The following is a 22,206-nucleotide window of genomic DNA, read 5'->3' as shown; positions in this document are numbered from 1 at the left end:
TCCCTCCAACCTTGACAATGATGAGAGGATCCCTTGTAAGAAAGGCGTCGAGTAATTCAAACTTTCAGGATGAAAATACTCTAAATTGAGGGAAGACCTGAAAGGCTATGCTGCTGGTTCGCTAATTCGATCTTCTTGTGTATCGTCATGTCAAATAATAGATGTCCTTTTTGATAACTATGGAGTCAATCGTAATGAGAATCTCTGATTTTTCCAAAGCGGTATGGATTCTTGAAATGTCATACCTTGTATATACCTTCCTCCGCGATCCAAAAAACAAGCTTGGGTTTCCCCATGTTTGTGGTGATGTTATACTTTTCATTAAATTGATCTGGCTTTTCAACATAGGAATCATGGGAATCACTACCTCCCTGTTATCCTTTCGCTTGCTTTTTCAGAAACCTCTGTAGACTGATTGCGAAGTGTTTATTTTATTTCTTTAAGATAGACGCTGTTACCTCTGAATATCGTTCAAATTTCCCTCACAATGCTTCCCCAAAGAATTTCCTTTCATGAGCTCTGTTCAAAATTCCTCATTTTTTTGAATTTTTCATTTGCTTTGCCATTCCTCTTGTTCTTAAAATTTGATTCAATCCTACTTTCAATTTCAAATGACTTTTGTTAGCTGAGTTTAGGATCTATGTTTCTATTCTGTGTTTAACCACCGAAAATTTTCTGCTTGGATATTCTGTATCCTATCAGAATGGTCCATTCATCTCCAACTCCATGCCCCATGTCATACTCCGTTTGATTCATCGTCCCAAGAAAAATTTGTCATTTTTCATTGTGCCTGTCACTGTAGGCTGCTAAGAGGACGATGACTATGTCAAATTTATTATTTGTATTTGTATATATAACTTCTGGATGCTTATGGAAAATTATTACACCTTACTATTGTCCATTTGTTTCTTAAAAGGGCTGTTTATGATAGTGATGCTGATTCTGAATATAATCCATGTGGAGAATATGAAGAATGTGACATGTATTCAAGTGATCTCAATGGATACTCAAGTGAAGAATGGAATGATGGATTTACTGACGGCCAGAGAAATAGAAAAGAACAAGTTCAGCAAGAATTATCTATATATGGATATCATGGTGAGTATGCTGATTCAGATGAGGACATCTTAACTAGAAGGAACGTAGACAAGGGCATAACGTATGATCACAGATGCCCCATTGAGAATATTAAATTTCAAGTAGGCGTGAAATTTGAATCGCCTTCTCAATTTAGGACAGCTGTGAAGAACCATGCTATATGGAATGGGTTCAACATTAGATTTTTGAAGTCTGGTGAGCAAAAAGTTGTAGTGATTTGTAACAAAGATTGCCCGTGGAGGATATATGCTAGTTGGGATGGTAGGAAGGAGCACTTTGTTGTCAAGACACTAAATGATATTCATACGTGCAGTAGGGATCCAAGGAATAGACAAGCCGATTACCATTGGATTGCAAACCACTTCTTAGATAAGTTTCGAATGGATATGAATTGGAAGGTGGTAGATATAATGCGAGAAATAAACGAACAGTTTGGAGTCACAGTTTCGAAGCATACTTGTTATAGAGCTAGATCTGCGGCGCGCAAGAAGCTTCAAGGTTCTTTGATTGACCATTATCACTTGCTTCCTTCTTATATTGTTGAGTTAAAGAAGGTTTATAGTGGTAGTACTTTCGACTTGGTGGTTGAGAGAGAGACTCCTGATTCTTTGGTTAGGTTTAAGAGACTCTATATATGCTTCGATTCACTAGCAAGAGGTTTTCTTGAAGGTTGTAGAAGAGTCATTGGTTTGGATGGATGTTTTTTGAAGACCGAAATGAGAGGCCAATTGTTGTGTGCTGTGGGCAAGGATGGGAATAATCAAATGTACCCTATTTCCTGGGCAGTGGTTGAAGGGGAGAATCAAGCTTCTTGGACTTGGTTTATTCAACTGCTAATGAGAGATTTAGGAATTTACGACGGTAATGGTTGGACAATTATGAGCGATCAACAGAAGGTATTTACATAACTCGTGCATAATATTATAATATTATAATTCTTTGAAGTCTCATTGCATAATGTAGAACTAATATCTTGATAGTCTCTTGCATTGTGTAGGGGCTCGAAAATGCAGTGGCGTATCTGTTACCACATGCGGAGCATAGGAATTGTGCTAGACATATTTATGCAAATTGGAAGAAGAAGGGACATTCAACTGGGACATTGAAGATGTTATTTTGGAACGCTGTGAAGTGCACGACTCATCAAGATTTCCATAGGATCATGCAACAGATGACCACATTGAAACCACAGGCCGCGCATGACTTTGGTAATATAGGCGTAAAGAAGTTTTGCAGGGCTTACATCAGTGAGACGCCAAAATGCGAGGTGATTGATAATAATATTTGTGAGTGCTTCAATAGTTATATCTTACAATATAGGTCAAAACCTATCATAGACATGCTTGGAGATATTAGAAGTACTATCATGTAGAGGATAGTTAAGAAAAGGGAGTTAGTTTCTGATATAACTGATCAATTATGCCCTCGGATAAGAGAGTTGCTGGAAGGTAACAAATTGAAGTCTAGGACATGTACCCTTAGACATGCAGGAGAGTATCAATTCGAAGTTATGGACTTGGGAAATAGATTTGTGGTTGATTTACGTACAAGATCCTGTAGTTGTAGATATTGGAATATAAGGGGTATTCCATGCTCCCATGCTATTACTTGCATTCACTGGATGAAGCAGGACCCTGTCAGTTTTGTCACTGACTGGTTGAAGAAAGATGTCTACAAGCTAGCATATCGAAATGGTGCTCTCTTTGCCACCAAGTTGGCCATAATCGGAAGACATGCATGGCCCTAATCGGAAGACATGCACCAAGTTGAAGGGATACATTGTTGAAGGGCTACGCTGGTATTTACTACTTTTTTCTTTAATTTTTTCAAATTTCGCATCTCTTTGTTGATCTCTGGAATTTTATCTTTCTCTATTTCCTTTTTTCAGGCCTCAGTGAGAGAGAGAGAGAGAGAGAGAGATATCAGAGAAATTCCCTTCTTTTGCTTCCTTATTAGGCAATTTTTGTTTTGTTTTTGAGCCTGGGAAGATGCCCACTTGTCTTTGTTTCTATCTCTCTAATTCCTTATCTTTGTTTCTATCTGTGGTTTATTCACAGACTGTAGAAGAAGGAAAGTATGTTCTTTAGTCCATCTGATTTTGAGTTAGTGGAGTTAAGTGGAGTTAGTAGAAATCAAAGATTCATTGGGAATTCAATGAAGTATAGAAAGATTCATTGGGAAGTTCAAATATTAATATCAGTTGTTTGATCCATGTTGGATTTCTATGGTTGAAACAGGTTTCATGGACTTAATGTGATCCAAAGAGGACACACAAAACCTAGGGCTGAAATGTCAATCACTTTGATCAGGAAATGTGGCCTAAGTTTTGCATTGGATAATTTGACAATCAAGAGTTTGTTTTAAATTTTTCAAGAGGTTGTTTAACTGGTGCTTTTTGTCCAATAATATATTAAAAGATATCAAACTTGACCAAGAAAATCCAGGTTAGATTGCACTATGCTTTCGATATTCTTAATCCAGAGAAATATCTTTTTTTCCCATTTTCCTGAATTAATAGTTTATTGCTTTTTTGTTTTTTGTTGACAGGTGACATCCTTTGATATAATTTGAATTGTCTTATTCTGCATACTTGGGAGATTTGAAATTTGAGTTTATCCTTTTGGAGCCGGTGGAGTTTGTTTCTGGTGGAGCCGGTGGATTTCAGAGAAGTCACACACAAATTTTCCTCGTTGCTGTTCTAATTGTGTAATATATTACAGAAACAAGTGAAAAAATGAAGGAAAAGTTCAAAGGAAAATGCTACAGTTTTAAACCTTCCCATCTTCTCTCTCCTCTTTTCTACTGTGTTTCTTGCCCTAATGTAATAGTTCTACGAATTTAGAAGGGCTTGTCTGTCCAAAACCTGCCATACGGGTGAAAATAAGCAATTGGTAGGAAAGTAGTAAACTATTCCATTTACACAAGGGCGCTTTATATACTTCAAAAGTCTCTCTCTCTCTCTCTCAGAAGAACAAGGTCGTTTTCATACATCTATCTCTAAAGATAGAGATTTAGATGGTCTGCAGTGATGGGATCATACACCGTTGGATCACAGGGCCATGGAATTGAGTTATTCTTGACCGTTGATTCCAGCATGTTCAATGGCCTCCATCCCTTTTCACCTCGGCATCCATGGGGTTGAGCTTGAATGAGTTGTTTCCACTTTGGATGCAGTCAGTCGTCTGTCTTACTTTCACTCCTCTGATCATCTGTTCCACAAGAAATTTCTTGTAAATTATGGGAACAAATAAGATTTCAAGCTACTTATAAAATGACCAGAACGAAATTGTGATCGGGAAGTAAATCGTCTATGAGGAAGGTTATGTTCTTAAGAAACCATCTCTTTCTTTGTAAAGTTTCATTTTTAGAACTATGAGAGAGTAAAACGAAGAAGTTTGTTTTTGAAAGATAAGATCAAAATAAAGAAGTAGAGCGATAAGAAGAAATAAACAACTTGGAAACTTTCTAAAAGTTTTTCATTGCATTGATTTAGAAGTATACCTATTCATTTTCAATTTCCCCTCTTTAGAAGTCCACGCTGATTATATTCCCACAAAATTTAAACCTATTTTCAGTTGGATTGGAAAAAAATTTCAGCGACCAACTTGCATGATTGAGCAAAAGATGAGAACTTAAAATCAACAAAGTAAAAGGGCCATACGTATTTTCCGCACTTAATATCGGAGTAGATGACGATGAAATCTCCTTCTTGCAGCCCATTCGATCGAACGAACTCTCCTACAACATCAAACGTAGATATTCAATTTATACAGACGATTTTTTTTAAGAAAAAACTATGGTCATTAACTGCTTCTTACCAGTGTTTTCAAGTAGATACATCCTGCTCTTATTGTTGGGCCAAAACCTGAAAAAAAATAAAAAAAAATGAAAAACTAAGCCAAAAAATCACAAGAACAAGAGATTATCTACCTGTATCGCATGTTCCAAATCTGGGAAGTATCAATATCTTCCATAACAAGGGTCATTCCATCTCTAGTCTGCAGTTCTGGCAAGTGGGTTTCAGCTTCTTTCTGCGATGAAGTTCATCATAACAAAGTAGATAAGACGTTAGAAGAAAACCCATTAGGTTATTTTCTCAAAAGTAACAAACGAATGAATAAATTAGGAGATTTGGGTAAGAAAAGAAGCACCTTGGGCAATACTATCCTCCCAAGGCTTCCAACGTTGCTCTTTTTGAGTACTTTCTGGAGGAGGAATCTCAGATTCTTCTCGGCTTTCCATTCCTGGTTGTTTGCCGATGGCAGATGCCAGATTCATGTCAGTTTCTCGGCCCCGAGCTACGCATAAACAAAGCAGGCTTCTTTACTCGAATCAGGATCAACTATGAAAGAAATAAAGCATTGGGTCCAACTCTTATTTGTTGCCGAGGTAATAGTAGTTACGAATAGTTGTCAATGAACTATTATTTGTTGCCAAGGTAAGAGTTATGAATGGTCATCATTCGAACCCAGAGAAAGGGCAGACTACTTTGGATGGATCTAAAGTTTTTGTCAATGAATGGGAGTAATTATAGAAAATCTTGGGTTGAACTCGTATTTGTTGTCAAGGTAATAAGAGTTATGAATAGTCATTATTCGAACCCAGAGAAAGGGTGTACTACTTTGGATTGATCTAAAGGTTTTGTCAATGAATGGGAGTAATTGTAGAAAATCTTGGGTCGAACTCTTATTTGTTGTCAAGGTAATGATAGTTATGAATAGTCATCATTCTGGCAAAGGGCCCGTCGACGTGAACAATTACCAAAATCGCAGAGAGATCGCCCTGCCGTCTCCACCGTCTGATAGATTGGCTGCGTCACCTCCTCGCGTCTTCAATCCACTCCGACCGGCGCAAATGATGCGTCTAGAGCTGGAGGACGGATGATATCACCACAAACATGGGGAAACCCAAGCTTGTTTTTTGCGTAAAACAGAACAGAGAATGAACACCCGTAGAACAGAGAATGAACGCCCGTAGAAGAGAGAATGAACGCCCGTAAAACAGAGAAACCAGAAAGAAAAATAAAATTTCGATTGAGAGGAATCAAAATATAAAAACTGAGAGGAATCGGAAAAAAAAACTGAGAGGAATCGAAAAAAAAACGGAGAGGAATCGAAAAAAAAACAGAGAGGAATCGAAACAAAAAAAAAACCAAAATTTTTTTGAATGATAACCAAAAAAAATCATACGGTACCTTGACGGGGAAGGTTCCATGGGGGAGTATAGGAAGACGACGAGCTCCCTCAAGCGGCGTTAGGCGGTCGGAATCTTCTGGCGCCTTCTTCCTGCGCCTGCTTCTGCGTCGGAGAGGAGGTCGAAGAAGCGCCCTTTCCTCTCCTTCTCTCTATCTCCTTCTCTTCTCTCTCTCTAGCGCGTCTCTCTCTCTCTCCCCCTTCCCTTTAATTAATCTCTTAGGCTATCCCGGTGGTGACGTGGATATCCACATGGCAGCCAGGTGGATTCCATCTGGCCAGGATTCCACCTGGCAGGCGACGTGGAGATCCACGTCACCACCGGGATAGCCTCTTTTCAATTTCAAGAGTTGGGGATATACGGTGCAAAAAAAAAAGTTTAGGATATCTCTCAGACTTTTTTGAAAGTTTGGGATATACCGCGCTATTATCCCTTTTTGTTTAGACCTAGGTCTGAAGAATAGAAAAAGTACCAAAATTTCTAAGTTTTTTGTATTAATTTTCACGTGTTCTTTTAATGCCAATTATGACGATATTTTGTTTTTATGAATCACATGTTCAATCTATCTTTAATGATTATTATAAAATTCAGATAGTTTTGGTAAAATATAAATGTAGTTGGCATCATTTAGATGCGACATCATTTAGATGCAACATGATAAGCCTTGATAGAAAGAAACTGTCATGATTTTGAATTTTGACAACACACATATGTTTAAAAATATATAAAAAAGTTGTGCCTCATATTTTTTTGTTGTGTGTCTTTCATATAAGTATTTAACTGCACTTTTACAGCATCAATATTTTACTCTTATCATTGAACTCAAGGTTAAGTAATTTTATGTCCAGAATACCTTATGGTGATTTTTGAAAGATGATTTAAAAATTTTCTTTTTCTTGGTATAAATGTGGATCATAAAAGCACTTGAATTTTTGAAAATTACTGGCCATATCCTCTGCATGGAATTCTAATTATAAACTATCTATTGATTGATGCACTAATAAGGTATAGCATGTATTACACCATGTTTTTTTACGATATTGCATATAAAAAAATTTGAGCCTAATGGTCATTGCTTAGGAGAAGAGATCATTTATGAAAAAAAAAAGGTATTTCTGCTTTAGGTAAAAAACTACAAGACTCACTCTTTCATAGGATATTGAAATTTAACACAACTTCATTTGCATATTTTAAAAATGACTTATATGACTATTCTGAAATTTCAAGACAGTTATGAAGAGTAGTAACAAAAGCACTGCTAATTACAAGTTAAACTCATTTTTGTCACTGGAGAACAGAAGTTCACACATCTTTGATTATTCATTTGAAAATACCACATCATAATGGAACACATTTTTTGAATTTCATATTATATGTAACTTATTACTCTCTTTTAATATTAAAATTTTCATCCCATATGATCGCTTGACTTTGCTTAGAAGAGATTCATTACTCTATGTGAAGTGCTTTACAGTATTAATTTTTACTTCCGTTTACAAGTTTAAAATAAAATATATTGAATCGGATCTAGATACATGGAAAATCACCTACATAGTAAATTGAAATAAAGATAGAAAAGTCATAATAACATACATCAAGTATGTGCATTCATGCATCATTTAAAAATTAATGAGGAGGCCCATTAAATCACTCTTCGTGTCAACATTTTATTTCCTACTATGTTGATGGAAAAAATCTTGCATTGAATTCATTGAAGTTTAATCATATTATTTTCTAACCATTATTTTTAATGGTTATTCAAAGGGAAAATAAAGTTTTAATGGGTGACGGGAGGTGTGTTCACTTAATAATCTTGTGAAAATTGATCAAATTAAGAATGTTGAATATACAATGGAGTGGCATCGCATGGATAAACTTGGAAATGGACTCAGTAAAAAGGGAGATGCCCTCAAAATAAGGGCATAATGCCACTTAGGATTAGGAAAGTTCCACTGAATATTATCATTCCCTACCTCCTCTGACTATTTCAGTTGCACTAAGTGAGCTGATTGATAGAGTAAAGATATGATCAAGGATCCAACAAGATTATTCTTAAATTTATATTATTTCCATATTTAACTTTAACGTGATTAAATAGATAATTTAATGAGTTAATGAGAGTAAAAGTTTGGTTGGAGGGGATTGACAGAGATTTTTGTTGAGACCTAAATTAAGGCAACTAAAAAGGTGGTATAATATCTCCCTCCCCCAAATAAATAACCTCCTCTCTCCTAGGTCAATGGTACATTTCGACATGAAAAGTATATAATGATTAGGATAGAATTGGGAGTAATTGGATAATCCTCCATTCATCTATATTTAAAATTTTGAGTGCAGCAAACATTTGATCACATAAAACAATCTCATACAAAAGATACCTTTAAAAGTACATGTATTTATTTTCTGCATTTTTATATCAGAAAATAAGAAACATTTGTTCTCTACTTCTCACTTTTGGTCACCTCCCCATCCCTATATCTCCCTCACTCTCAATGTATCTCTCTCAACCCTTCTTCAAAATATTATCTCTCCACTTTTCCCCCCCATTCACTCTCACTTGATCCTTCTTTACAAGGATTAATAAATTTTTTTAGAAAGAACCTATGGTTAGGTTTTGTGCCACGGACAACATTTAAAATGTTATTTGTGTAATGTAAATAAATAAAATAATTAATATAAGATTAAAAAATAAAACAACATCACAATCAAATCAACTTGCACAAAGTATAATAAATAATCAAATGATCTCTTGAAAGAGTTTATTCAAGATCCACAGTTTTCTGCTCTAAAACATATCCAGGCGGTCCTTGGTATGTTGAAATCTCAGTGTTCCCTTCAGATATTCCTGAATAACCCCGCATCGTTGCTCTCTCTCTTGGAAATGGGATGGGCGCTTATGAGGAAGAAAATAAAGACAGGGAAGCCCTTCAAACTCCTACATTTTAAGTGTTTTAAAAAAGAAGGTACATTATTTTATCCTGACAAGGAAATTTTCGTGAAAGCTCCTAAATTTTTACATATTCCAATATCCGTAAAACCTTATGCATGTAAACTTAAGGCCTATGTCCCAATCTAGTTAAATAATCATAATAACTGTTTGGCTTACTTAAGTAATTAATGAAGTATATCTAGTATCTACATTAGTTATTCATGGGTGTATTTGACTCTATCAATATGTTACATGCTATAAAAGGTTCAAAGGGTTCTATTAACTCTTGTATGGATTTTTTTCTCATTGGTTACAATGTATGTATAAACCTTCAAAGACACTAATCCTTTAAATGTTATGGTCAACTATAAACTCTTTTTGGTCCTCCCAGTTAGGGTAGACGCATTATGGAATCATCAAAAAACTCATTGTATGATATCTCCATCAACTCAAACAAGGATTTCATTATATCATGTTCCTAGATTTTGTCCATTTTAGTACCAAAGGCAAATCACCCCCATCTTTATCTCTCAATCATCCTTATGAACTTTTTTCTTCACCTAAACAAAGATCTTGGGAACATGGACTTGAGTCATGGTCAAAAATAAAACCATCTATCCACAAGGCTTCCTTAGTTTCTCAGGTAAATTGACTGCTTACACAATCATGACGTCAATTGGAAGGGTTGATAGTTAGCTAAGCCATCCATAGAATCATACAGATCAACTTGGTGAACTATTTCCCCTGATAGGATCTGTTATTTATCCATGATGTCTCCACATAAATGATATGGAATGAACCATCCTCATTACATGTGCTCAAATAAATAACGATATTTTATCTGCATATTTTGATGTCCTTCTCATACATCCTATGAATACAAATGCATATTATATATGTTTACAAATAACTGATCACCATTTTATTATCTCATAGCATTCATGATCATTTTAGGAATCCATTCTGAACATCACACAAACATAATAATCAATATTTTTTATTCGAATGAAAATTAAATAAAATATAATATTTTGACTAGCGTGCAAGCCACATATTTCCATCACTTAATTCCTAGAAATAATATCAATTATTCCAATGAACACGATCAAGATAAGAATAATTAACCATACGAGTTTCCAATCTTTAATATTTGTAGTAAGTATAATCATAAAATCAAGTGTGAGAATGTATGAGCCTAATGAGTCTATTAAGCCATATATCTATGTCTATCTCTCCGAAATGGATTGTCGACTCGGCATACTAGGCGTCGGGTGACCCGCTTGAGGAGTCGTGCATTCCATGAAATGGATTGTTGACTCGGTGTCAACCTCCATTAGACACGCCTATCACACGAGGTGCAGGAAGATAGGAGAGTTCTTCTAGTCCTTGGACAGTCAAGCGATGGTATGAGCGCATCGTCCTGGTCCGAAACTGGCAGGCGCACAAAACCTTGACCCTCAAAGTATTTGGTCGAACCAGTGGATCGTCTCCGTGTTAACCAACTGCACTGCTTGACCATCAACAACAATGACCTGTGATAGTGCGCATGAATCCCACGTTCGTTCTGGCAGTAAGCGTGGGATGTCAGTCAGTGCAGCGTTTGACCATCGAATCCAATGGTCGGTGGGAGGGCACGTGGATCCTGCACACAGTCTGGTGGCTGATGATGGATGATCTGGTGACCCTGAGTGGGTGGACGAGTGGATCTCACGACGTGGACTGCTTCTATTCCACCTTCTCCCTTACCCCCTTCCCTCTTCTTCTTCTTCCTCCTCTCTTCTCTTCTCTTTTGTGAGATCTAAACACAGAAAAATAACTTCCACAAACTGCAACAGATCTGCCCTGTCTTGGTGCCCATCATGGCCTTATATAGGGCCATGATGGGCCCATTTCATACGATCCATTATGGGGCCCTCATGATTTGGGGCCCCATTTTACAACAAAATAATGAAAAAAAGAAATACATTTAGAGAACACTTGAAACCTGCAACAAACACAAAACAACTTGAATACGAAATGACTTATGACTAGACGGTTATGGACACAACGAGATGAAACACGATAAAAGGAGGAATCGAACAAGCACGAACCGATGAAGATCAAAATATGAAGATTACGTACTTGCTTTACACGGGGTACTTAAACCCGGGTGACTTTACTGAAGCTTTGGCATGCCGGTCATGTTGGACGAGGACCAGCGAGCTGCCGATGACGACGAGGGTACCTCCGAAGACGTCTCCTTAGGGTCGGGTTGGCACACTCCATCAGAATTACAAATAGTTTTAGCTTGGTTACAAAAAAAGATTTCACAAAGATGATTTTGTGAATAAGATGGGACTATGGAGTCTCTTTATAAGATAAGACATCTAAAGGAAGAGGGTGCAATGAAGTCCTTTACCAAGGAAATGTAATGTCATTTAATGTTTCTACAATTATTTTGTATGCATCAGTGCTTACCAGGATCATATAATATTTTTATTGATGGCCATATCCTGAGTCATCCTTGGAGCTTCAAAGTAGATGAGTAATTACACTTTCATGTTAAGTGATGACAACAAGGTTCTATCAAAGAGTTGATGTACTCACTTGTATCTCTAAAGCATGAGATGTAGATTAATACCCCACTTTCTGGAAACTCAACCTATCTGTAGGGTTATAGATTTATGTCGGTATAAATAATGAATTAGACTAAGGTTAGTAGACCACATGAGCCATTCACCAGACTAATAGTGGGGCATAATTGGTCATACATAAATAGTATTTTAGATATTGGAAGGTGTACTTAAAATTATTGGGGTTTTCTACAAAGTCCTATGAATTATAAATAGGGGAAGGCCCTGAAAAAATTCGCACATCTAAGACTTCTTCACATTCACATCATTCTTCTTCATTCTCTCCTTGTCTTCCATCCCCTCCTGATGTGAATCAAAATGCTATAATGCAGATGGTTGATCATTAAAAGGGGTCATTGAGACGAAGGAAGATATTCAGCATGATGGGAATCAAATAGTTAATTATAATGGCTGGACTCTTGAGAAGCTTAACAATCTTGCTTGAAGAATCAACAAAATTGCAGTTCCAATCCATGCCCTGGCATTTATATCATTTGGTTTTTAAATATTTTCCACAATGTGAATCCGCATAGTTTCATGTCAATCAAAACTTAAAACCCTTCACCATTTCCCTAAAATTATCTCTACTTCTGTTGATTTCCACATGATATTAGAGCAAGATTCCAGTTTAGAATCTATGTTATGCCACATTATCGTTATTTGGTTTCTTCTTTCTCTAAACACTAACCATTGCCTTCTCTCTCAGAGATAATCTTAGCCTAAAATATGTGTGCTTGATCCATGCTCGTATTCTGCTCCTATTATCATTAATAGAAATGTGCACGATCAACCACTACCTACAGAGTTTGTTGCCCTATCACCCTGTGCCAATTTATTCTCACCATATACCCTTCTTACACTGACCAAAAAACATGCCCTAAAATATTATGTGAGCTCTAGAGTATATACATGCAATGTTATGATATTATATGTGCCAACAACTATTCCTTTGCTTATTCCACGTGGACTGATAAACCATAATTTGGGTCAAATAAGAAAGGCCGTGATTTATCCAACAATATTTATAAAATTTTCCTTACATAGAATAGGGTAAGTAAAGATCCAGTCCTCAAGGAACAGGTAATGACAGAGTAAATTGTAATTCAAATTTATTTTAAAATAACTTTATTTGGTGATTTTATGTATTTTTAATTATTTTCTAAAGAGAAAATCAACTTAATGATAGAAAACTAGTCAAACCTATTTTAAATTTAAAAAGAGTTATTTATGTTGTTTATTATAAGTTATAATAATTTGTTATGATTTTAAGAATTTCCTACGCCAATAAATTAACTTTAAAGAAAAATAGAATGTTAGGCCGCATTCTCCGCGCTGAAATTGCGGCAGAAATGAGTAGTGGGCGAAAATCACTGCAACTTTGTTACATGAGGAATTTTTTAGTGTCATTTGATGCATTAGAAAGTTTAAAATGTAGGCTACCCTATGGAATATTTATCTAGACAAAATGGTTAGGAAATCAAATAAAACATTTAGGAGATCACACAAACCTTGTTCTCATTTTCCCAAGGGCCACGTGGTGCTCTTTCTCTAAGAATCTTGATCATCCTTGAACTCTCTTTCCCACAATATTTTACAACAAGAATGTATCAAATAAATCTGATTCACTAGGACTCCAACAATAAGTTGGAAGCAGACACCCAAGATGAGATAAAAAGAGAGGAGAGACAGGAATAAATAGGTGGCCTAAATGTCCCAACCGTTGGATGTAACTCCAAGGGATTGAAGGGCTAGGATTTATTGATTTCTAGCCTGGACCCATGAGCCCTCTGTTGGGTTCTAGAGGCCTAGATCTGGATGAAGAAATCTAAATGATCGGTAGTGGAAGACTTTTGTGGAATCGGACGACGTCAAGAATATATTAAACGAAGTACCTTCACACGGATCACATACGTGATTTCTTGGATCCTGGAGCGAGCCAAGTCAAGCTACTCAAATGTGCAGCCTCTAGACGTATCCACGCGATCCTCGGCACGCCAAATCTCCTCCTCCTTGAAGAGCCCTGTTCTACCTCCACTGTCATCATTAAGTCATTCCGATCGCATCGGGCATGGAGAGGGGTGTTGGAAGAAGGGAGAAGAAGGGGAAGGCCCTTGAACAATTCTGGCCTGGGTGAATTTTGTTATGGGCCTTCTCCTATTTATAATAAGCGGATATTTTTCATAAAACCTCCAAAACTTAAGTATATCTTTCGACGTCCAAAAGACCATTTGCGTGTGACCCTCTAGGCCTATGTATTAGTCTAGTTAACAACTCCAGTGGCCTAATAACTATTATTGGCCTTCCAAATTAATTAACTATATCATCATGTAGATTAATTAATGTCAGATCAATTTAACCCAATCGATAGGTCGAGTCTCCAACAATGGGGTGTCAAGCTACACCTCGTGTTCTAGAAGATACAAAGGAGTGTGTATCGACTCACTTCATGGAACCTATTTGTCATCAGTTACCGTGTATGTATAGTCCCTCATCCACTTGATGCTCTTAGGATGACTTAGGGTATGGTCAACTGTCAAACCCTAATCGGTCATCTGAGTTACTACTTATGCATTTGGAAATCGTCGGAGAACTCTTCTCCGATATGTCACTACCTTGGCCAAGGACTTTATCGCATCGTCTTCCTTGAGCTGTCACCTCTTATACCAAGGGTGGGTGATCCCATATTGACTACTTAATCGTCTTCGTGAACTTCTTGATGTACCAAACTAAGATTATTTAGAATCTCATGATTAGGGACGCGTAGGTCTAAGTCAAAGTACAACTTTTTGTCCACAAGACGTCTTTGGTGTCTCAGGTCTAAGGACCACTTACACAACTGTGACGTGAATCGATATGATTGACAGTTTGGTATAATACCATTCAGGGATTTGTACGGATCAATTCGGTTAACTCTTTCCACTACAAAGCACCCACTATATATCCTTAGTGTTAGTGTCTCCAGATTAATGGCTACGAGACCGGCCATACTCATCACCTTATTGTGTCTACGTTCACATGCATGGGCCCCTGTGTACACTATTTTGCACACCACCCCGTGCACAAGATGTTGCCTATGATGGATATTATGTTGCCAACAAGCCAATCACACCACCATGTTTATTTATGTTCATGGAATAAATATTATGTGCATAATTATTCCACTATGATGATTATAATAAAGTCATAGAATATGTGCAATAACCTAGTGAAGTATGATGAGATCATAATATAATGATCACAAGTCTTTAAACATGTATTCTAAATATTCCAATACAATGGATTGTCGAGATGGACATCAAATTACCCAAATAGAATCACACTAATTGATCTTACTTATTCTATAAGTATAGCTGATCCTATGGCTATTAGTGTGGCGACATTAAGGATAGATAGTGGGTGCTCTTTGGAGAAAGAGTTCACTGAATTGATATTATACCTAAACATCAATCAGGTTGATTTATGTCACAGTCGTGTAAGTGATCCAATGACTTGAGACACGAAGGACATATCGTGAATGAACAACTATATTTTGACTACGACTTACGAGCCTCTAATCATGGGATTCAAACAAGTCATAGCTTGGATGTAGTGAGAAACTCACTGAGTTGAATGAGTGGTCTAGATAGGATCATTCACCCTTGGTATAGGAGGAGATTGACTCATGGAAGACGATGCAGAAAAATCCCTGTTCAGGGTAGTAAGGATATTGGAGAAGGTGTTCTCCAATGATACTATTACTCATCAATATTAATCAAATGACAGATTTGGGTTTGAGGATAAACCATACTTTAAGTCATTTGAGAGTCTTGCGCGAATGATGGATTATACATAGATAGTAACCAATAATGGTCAAGGTTCCATGAGAGAATTCAAACACTAATCAGTATCTTCTAGATGAGGAGGTGTAGCTTGGCACCCCACAGGCTGGAAACTTAACCTATCAATTGGGTTAAATCGATCCTTAGTTAATTCATTTATTTTTTGATATAGTGAATAGATACGGTTGGTCATAATTGTTATTAGGTCACTATAATTATAAACTAGAATGATACGTGGGTGTAGAGGGTTATACGCATAAGATCATAGGGCCATTGGTCAATATATTTTATTTTGTAAGGTTTTTTGAGAAAAACTTAAGTAAAACATAAATAGGGAAGGGGCACTTATTTCAAGCACCCAGGCCAACCAGAATTGAGATCCCCCTTTCTCGACTCTACTCTCTTCTTCACTCAACCAAGGACAGTGACTTTGTGTTAAGAAGATCTTTAAGATTTTCAATGAGAGCTGAAGAAGAAGAAGTGGAGATCCAAGTGTTTTTGATCGCATATATACTTCTAGTGGTCGAGCACATGAACGGCTTCAGAATGATCTTAGAGTGGCAAAGTCAAGGGTGTGACAAGTTCCCCTTAAATTACATATGGTGTATTGATTTTATATATCGATTACAAATGGATTAACATGCTTCCGCATCAAAGAAACCATGTTTTCATGGTTTAACCGAGGCACATAACCCAACAGCCTATGTCCATAACACAAGAATGGTTGCATATATGCATGTGCATGATTTGCTTCATATGTGCCCAAAGCACATTATGTTGCTTGTGCGCCCCACTCCCACCCTATTGCTTGTACGCCCTTTTCTCATATTGTGGCATGTGCGCCCCTACGTATGCCTTGTTGGCTGCAAGCCCGTGTGCCTTTTACTTAGTTTTTGTATATCTCATGTGCACCCTATTGTTTGTGAGATCCATATGTACCTTGTTTCTTGCATCCCATGCACCTAGTCTGGCTCCTCAAGGAGAGTGTGAATGCTATCTTATTGTTCATTTGCTAGCAGTGTAACATGGGGTGGCTCTAATTGAGAAGGTGGTATGTGTGATGCCTCGGCTCCAGCTTCAGTAGGAGTGTGAGAAAGTATGAGGTCCACTAGGCCTATCTCTCTGAATCTTCATATATCCTTGACCCCATATTGGATTTCTATGCCATGTCTATTATAATCCTATTTAATGTCATGCAATCCCTACTTTCTATTGAATACAGTCTATCCCTATGCCCTATTGTATCTCTTCTCCCTTGGGTTTCCCTTGGCATTCTCCCCTCATGTAGTCGTGCATTCATATCTGACCATCCTTGATTATTACAGCCGTAGGTTTCAACATTAGGGGAGGGAAAAGATAAGTTCAATTTTTGTCACTGTATAGATTGGAGTTTAAATTTTCCTCAAAATCTAAAAAAATTCAGATTCCTCTCTAGTTTGGGGGAAATATTACTTAAAAGGAAGAATATGATTTCTTTATTATTGTATGAATTATGTAGCTCAACTTAGTGAAGATACAAGGATGATATGTTTTGTAAGATATTTTTTTTGGGCAAGTAAAAACTATGGTAGAATGTGTAAGAAGGGCTGGGGAAATATATTAAAAAAAACTAATAAACCTCATATAATGTCATTGAATCATTTGAGTACAAAATGATAATTTGAATGTAAACTATGACTATCTAAGAAGGTGCATAATATATCTATGGTACCTTTCTGAAAAAGCTCTAATAATCAAAACTGGTTTGAATTAATTCTAATTTTTCTAGTTATTGATGATGCCTTTGAAAGAGGGAGACACTAAGCTATGAATGATTAAATGAGTTACAGGGGAAGATAAATTTAAAGTAAACCCTGAGGTAGTGTGATAATCTCAAAAACTGGGGTTTCAATTCATTGTTGGTTTTTCGAGATTATTAAATGAAATATAGTGACATGTAATTCTAGCTAGTTATGAATACGGATTTTATGCTCATGGAATGGTGATTAAGGATTTAATATGCTTTAAATAGTGACTATTGTTATGAGATAAAATACATTTGAAATATAAATTCGAGTGGTGAGCAAATACTCGGCCAACGGTGATAATTAGATACTATAATTAAGATGATGATAGTAGTTAGTAGATAGTAATAATTAAGATGTGAGAGGATCGAGAGAGTGTGAAGATGAAATAACAATAACGAGAAGAGTGACTGAAGTGAGGTAAATAATGAATTTTTTAAGGTAAACGACGAGTAAGTTAATAACAATATGATTATGTTAAGGTGGTAAGATGTGATTAGAGAGGGTAAGGAGGTGATGTGATGGCGAGACATGACAATGAAATCAATCTAAGCTAACGACGCTCTCGCGAAATAACTATCTAAGATGAGGATAAATACCATAGATGCTTATGTTCCACTAGGATCACGACAATTTGTGAGTGCATATAAGCTTCCCCTATTGTCTGTTGCCTCTTTCTGCACACCTAGAAAATCAAGAGCAGGCTTGATGGATCTCAGAAACTCACTATCTTTCAATCAGCCAACATGAGTTGGAAGCAAGTTGAAGAATAAATTTGACAAAAAATTAGTCTTATATGTCAGATGGTATGGATGGAAAGAGGGGGTGAAGACAAAGCATACCTAAAAAATTCAGCTCAATCAGACTTCTGGATCGTCAGATATCAAGCTTTGAAGTTGGCGCAATCCTAGTCTTCCATTTTTTCTATCTCCTCGTCATCAGCGGTGATGCTTCCTTCTATTTTGTTGGCAATTGAGGTTTCCAATTTCAGCTATTAACGATAGGCATGAGCACCGACCAAGATCGTTATGTGCCACGTCACATGTTTCTCTCTTTTTGTATTTTTTGATTTTTTATTTCCTTAATCATTAGTGACAAAATAATCATCAGTGATTGTGTGACATGGAGACCTGTTTCTTTGTGTCAGATCAGCTTCGCATATGTTTTAAATCAATGGTGGCATTACACATGGGCGCCACGTATACCGCTGCAATACTGAGTTTTAAACATGTATTATTAATTTATTTCTTTCTCTCTGCATTATTACATCACAGTTATTGCAATTTAGATCTCATCTTTTTTTCTATTGGTCCATGTCGCCACTACGAATTAAATAAATGGTCCATGATAATCAATGAGTGGGGAATTATGACATTGCAACTTGCGATGCCATAATGGCCCTTTTTTGCAAGTATTAGGCCAACTAATTGTTGTGAACACATTTGATTAGCCGTCATTTGATCAAATGGAATGGTTACATATGATGAGGCACAATTTTGAGGGAAAAATACATTAATAAATCATTATAAAATAAATTATAGTACATATATATTGACTTAGGGAATTCATATCTCCATGAGGTAAACCATTCATAAAAATATATTTCAAATCAGAAATTTATTTTCTTTGAGAATATGATGTAGGAAAAATCCCTAAAATACCACTAAATAAAAAAAATCAGAATATCACAGTAAAAATATATTTAATCATTTTAAGCTTGATGATACTAGTGGAGCCTGCTCGCAATGCTCGTTTGGGGTAGAGAGACAAGAGAGAGAAAGCAAGGCCTAAGTAAATAATAAGGCCATTGGAATCATCTGTCCTCTGTCAAAGGCTGATGAAATTCAGACTCATCAAAGGAACTTATGTGTGCAACAGACAAATAAATTAAATAGAGACGCGGTGCAAAGAGCATTATAGATTCCGACATAAAATAGCATTGGCTCACCCCCGAATTCGAATGATAAAGAGAAGCTTAGCCTCAGGATCAACATAGAATCCACCTTTAAATCTGGCCTCCCACATCAACTGGATCAGTTCCTTTTCCTAAAAATCCAAAAGAAATCAGAAGATTAACAATACGAAATGGGTAATCTCAAACTATCTAATGAACCCTATGCCATCTCATGAATGTACTACCTTGGATTTGTACTCCTCTGCGTACTGGAGAGCCCTGCTGAAAATAAGTTTGTGGTTTTCTGCGTTCTTCTTCTACTGCTGCTCGAGATCTTGTTCTCGGCGGATGTCCATGCCTTGGCGTGCGTCCTCTTCTTCAGAACCGACTCGGGGATGATGGCAGTCTTCGCCCCCTCGGCCATGTTGATTGCCTCTGATTAGCATTCCTGCGACAGATCACCCAAGAAAAATTTGTGAATTTTTAGAAGGGGAATGCCGTGCGGGTAGGAGAGGCGAGGAGAATCGAGAGCGTCGGCGGGGTTGCTCACGCTAGGGTCTGGTGGCTGGCCTCCACGAACAGGAAGAGAGGTGTAGGAGGAAGAGCGAGGGCGCAATGGAATGTTATACCTTGACCTAGAATTCAATCCAACAGTTAGAAAGGAATGTGATTCGATAATTAATTGTGATCGTTGATTGATAAATGACGGGTATCCGACGGTTGTGGATCTAGCCACTTCAAGATAAATGATACCTTACGCACAATCGTGAGTGATAATCCTCGGCTCACAGGAGTGTCCACCACCCATCCGCCAAAATTTGCTGAAAGAGCCATTGTGAGCCAGGGAAGAACGCAGAAGAGAACCGAATCTGTGAGGTTGAACTTCAAAACCTGTGAACCAGCCATTTCAAGAAATTGGAAAAGCCCATTATAAGGTTATACCACAAATTTCTAGGGAACCAAAAAGATAAATCTTATTCAGCTTCTTCGATGACATTATCAATTGTACACAGTTGCTTTACCTGATGGTACTATGTTGGCATCCATGTGAGAAGGATGAAGGTTCCCCAGTTGTGGCAGAAGTGGGAAACGGTGAGTGCCCATACAGGCGGCTTGGACAACATCTCCTTTCAGGGTATTGACTTTACAGGCTCCTTGGAAAGTCTTTAAACCAGTGAAACGAAAAACTTAGATAGTGGATTAAAATCGCCAAAAGATACTTCATTAATACAATTAATGGTTAGATATTTATCCATAAAAAAGAAGTATCGAAAGAATGATTGTGATGATCAACAAGAACCTCCATGGAACAAATTCTGCATGAAACTTCTCCGTACTGAAAATGAAACCACAACCCAGATTTCTCCCTCCACCAGAAAGCTAAACAACTCAATACACTAATCTGAAGAAATAGAAAATTAATGACGGTTTGTCGCCACAAAAAAGCAAATTAATGACGCGATCTGTATCGAGAAAAAGGGCAGAAGTAAACCGACTTACCTGGGAACATGCCATACAGAGTATAGCCATTGCCAGAGACTCGACATGGCTCAACTGGGTTAGGAAGAACGCAGGGCCAAGAAATTTAAATTGCCAATAGATACTTTATTACAACAATTACGGGTTGGACATTGGATTAAGTCGTCGACTTTTGGGCCTTCGTGGACTTCAAATGCCGCTTATTGTGACCCTGGATCGATTTGATCAACTAAATGCCATATTGATCAGATCGGCCTCTTGGCCGTCATTAGGATCCAGCCAACCCCATTAAATCAAATTAATCTTTCGTCAATAATATATTTTATTGACAAATCAATCAACTCTTAGGAATGAGATTAGGAGACAACCCTAACTAAAATCTGGCCCAATATGCCAAAGAGGTTCAGATGCACATGTAGAAATAAAAAATTAACGATCAGACATACCGATTATCGAAACAAATAAAAGTGTGATGCAAAAAACGCGAGCTCCAGATGGAGATCGATCAGGAAATGGCTGAACGAATTGAGGAATTAATCAAAACCAAATCCAAAGAAATTGAAGACCTTGTAACGTTGAGAAGCGAATCTCTGCTGCTGCTTCACTCAATTTCCAAGAGGGGAACAGAACCTGAATCTGTCGCCCCACGCAACCCCTTCACGTCGACGACGCCCAAACGTTCTCGTTGAACGTGCAGGAAATGGGTACACCGCTGCTCCCAACCAGCACCCTATCCGGCAGCAATCAACGGCAGAATCTGCACCAAAGAGGGAGTTCGGCGATGGGATTCGGGCGGCAGGGAGGGGGCGCGGGCGGCTGGGAGTGGGCGCGGGCGGTCGGGGAAGGGGGGTGGCGGTGGCGGGGAGGGGGCACGGGCGGCAGGGAGGGGGCGCAGTTGGCCCCGGGGAGGGCGGGGCCGCTGCGGGGAGGGGGCGCAGGAGGCCGGGGGAGGAGGGCGGGATGGCGGCGGGTAGGGGGCTCTCTCACTCTCTCTCTCTTCTCTCTCACTCTCTTTTCAGCCAATCAGAGGCCAGAAGGGTACACCAATTCCTATTATAGTAGTATAGATATAGATAGATATATATAATTATTTTAACACAAAAAATATAAAAATTTTGTGGAAATAACCAAACAATTTGCATGTTATCATTGTGTAATTTGCCTGACCTATGTGATTTTGGTTTGATGTATGGTCTATTTTCAATTTTGAACTGCACATCGCACACATGCCCGAAAAAATTACACCGCGCATCGCAAGGGGGCGGTTATAGTACAAATATGTGATTCTGTGCAAACGGTTTTAAATAAAAATAAGAAAATTTTGTTTTTCACTCACGTACTCTTTCTCTATTGTGCTTCTCTCGCTCTCTTGGCGCCTCACTCTCCTCCCCCTCTCATT

General features: G+C 37.6%; 1 long non-coding RNA gene across 1 annotated transcript; it reads right to left on the bottom strand.

The window, feature by feature from the left end:
- Positions 1 to 19,243: 19,243 nt before the first annotated feature.
- Positions 19,244 to 21,714, bottom strand: LOC144702602 (uncharacterized). Its single transcript, XR_013581275.1, has 6 exons — positions 21,374 to 21,714; positions 20,351 to 20,492; positions 20,082 to 20,219; positions 19,879 to 19,963; positions 19,574 to 19,776; positions 19,244 to 19,480 (listed from the first exon to the last, which is right to left on the bottom strand). It is a non-coding gene; the product is annotated as an uncharacterized LOC144702602 (long non-coding RNA).
- Positions 21,715 to 22,206: the final 492 nt, after the last annotated feature.

The sequence above is a fragment of the Wolffia australiana genome, chromosome 4, assembly GCF_029677425.1.
Source record: "Wolffia australiana isolate 7733 chromosome 4, ASM2967742v1".
NCBI lineage: Eukaryota > Viridiplantae > Streptophyta > Magnoliopsida > Alismatales > Araceae > Wolffia > Wolffia australiana.
This window is presented reverse-complemented; position numbering and strand designations above follow the sequence as displayed.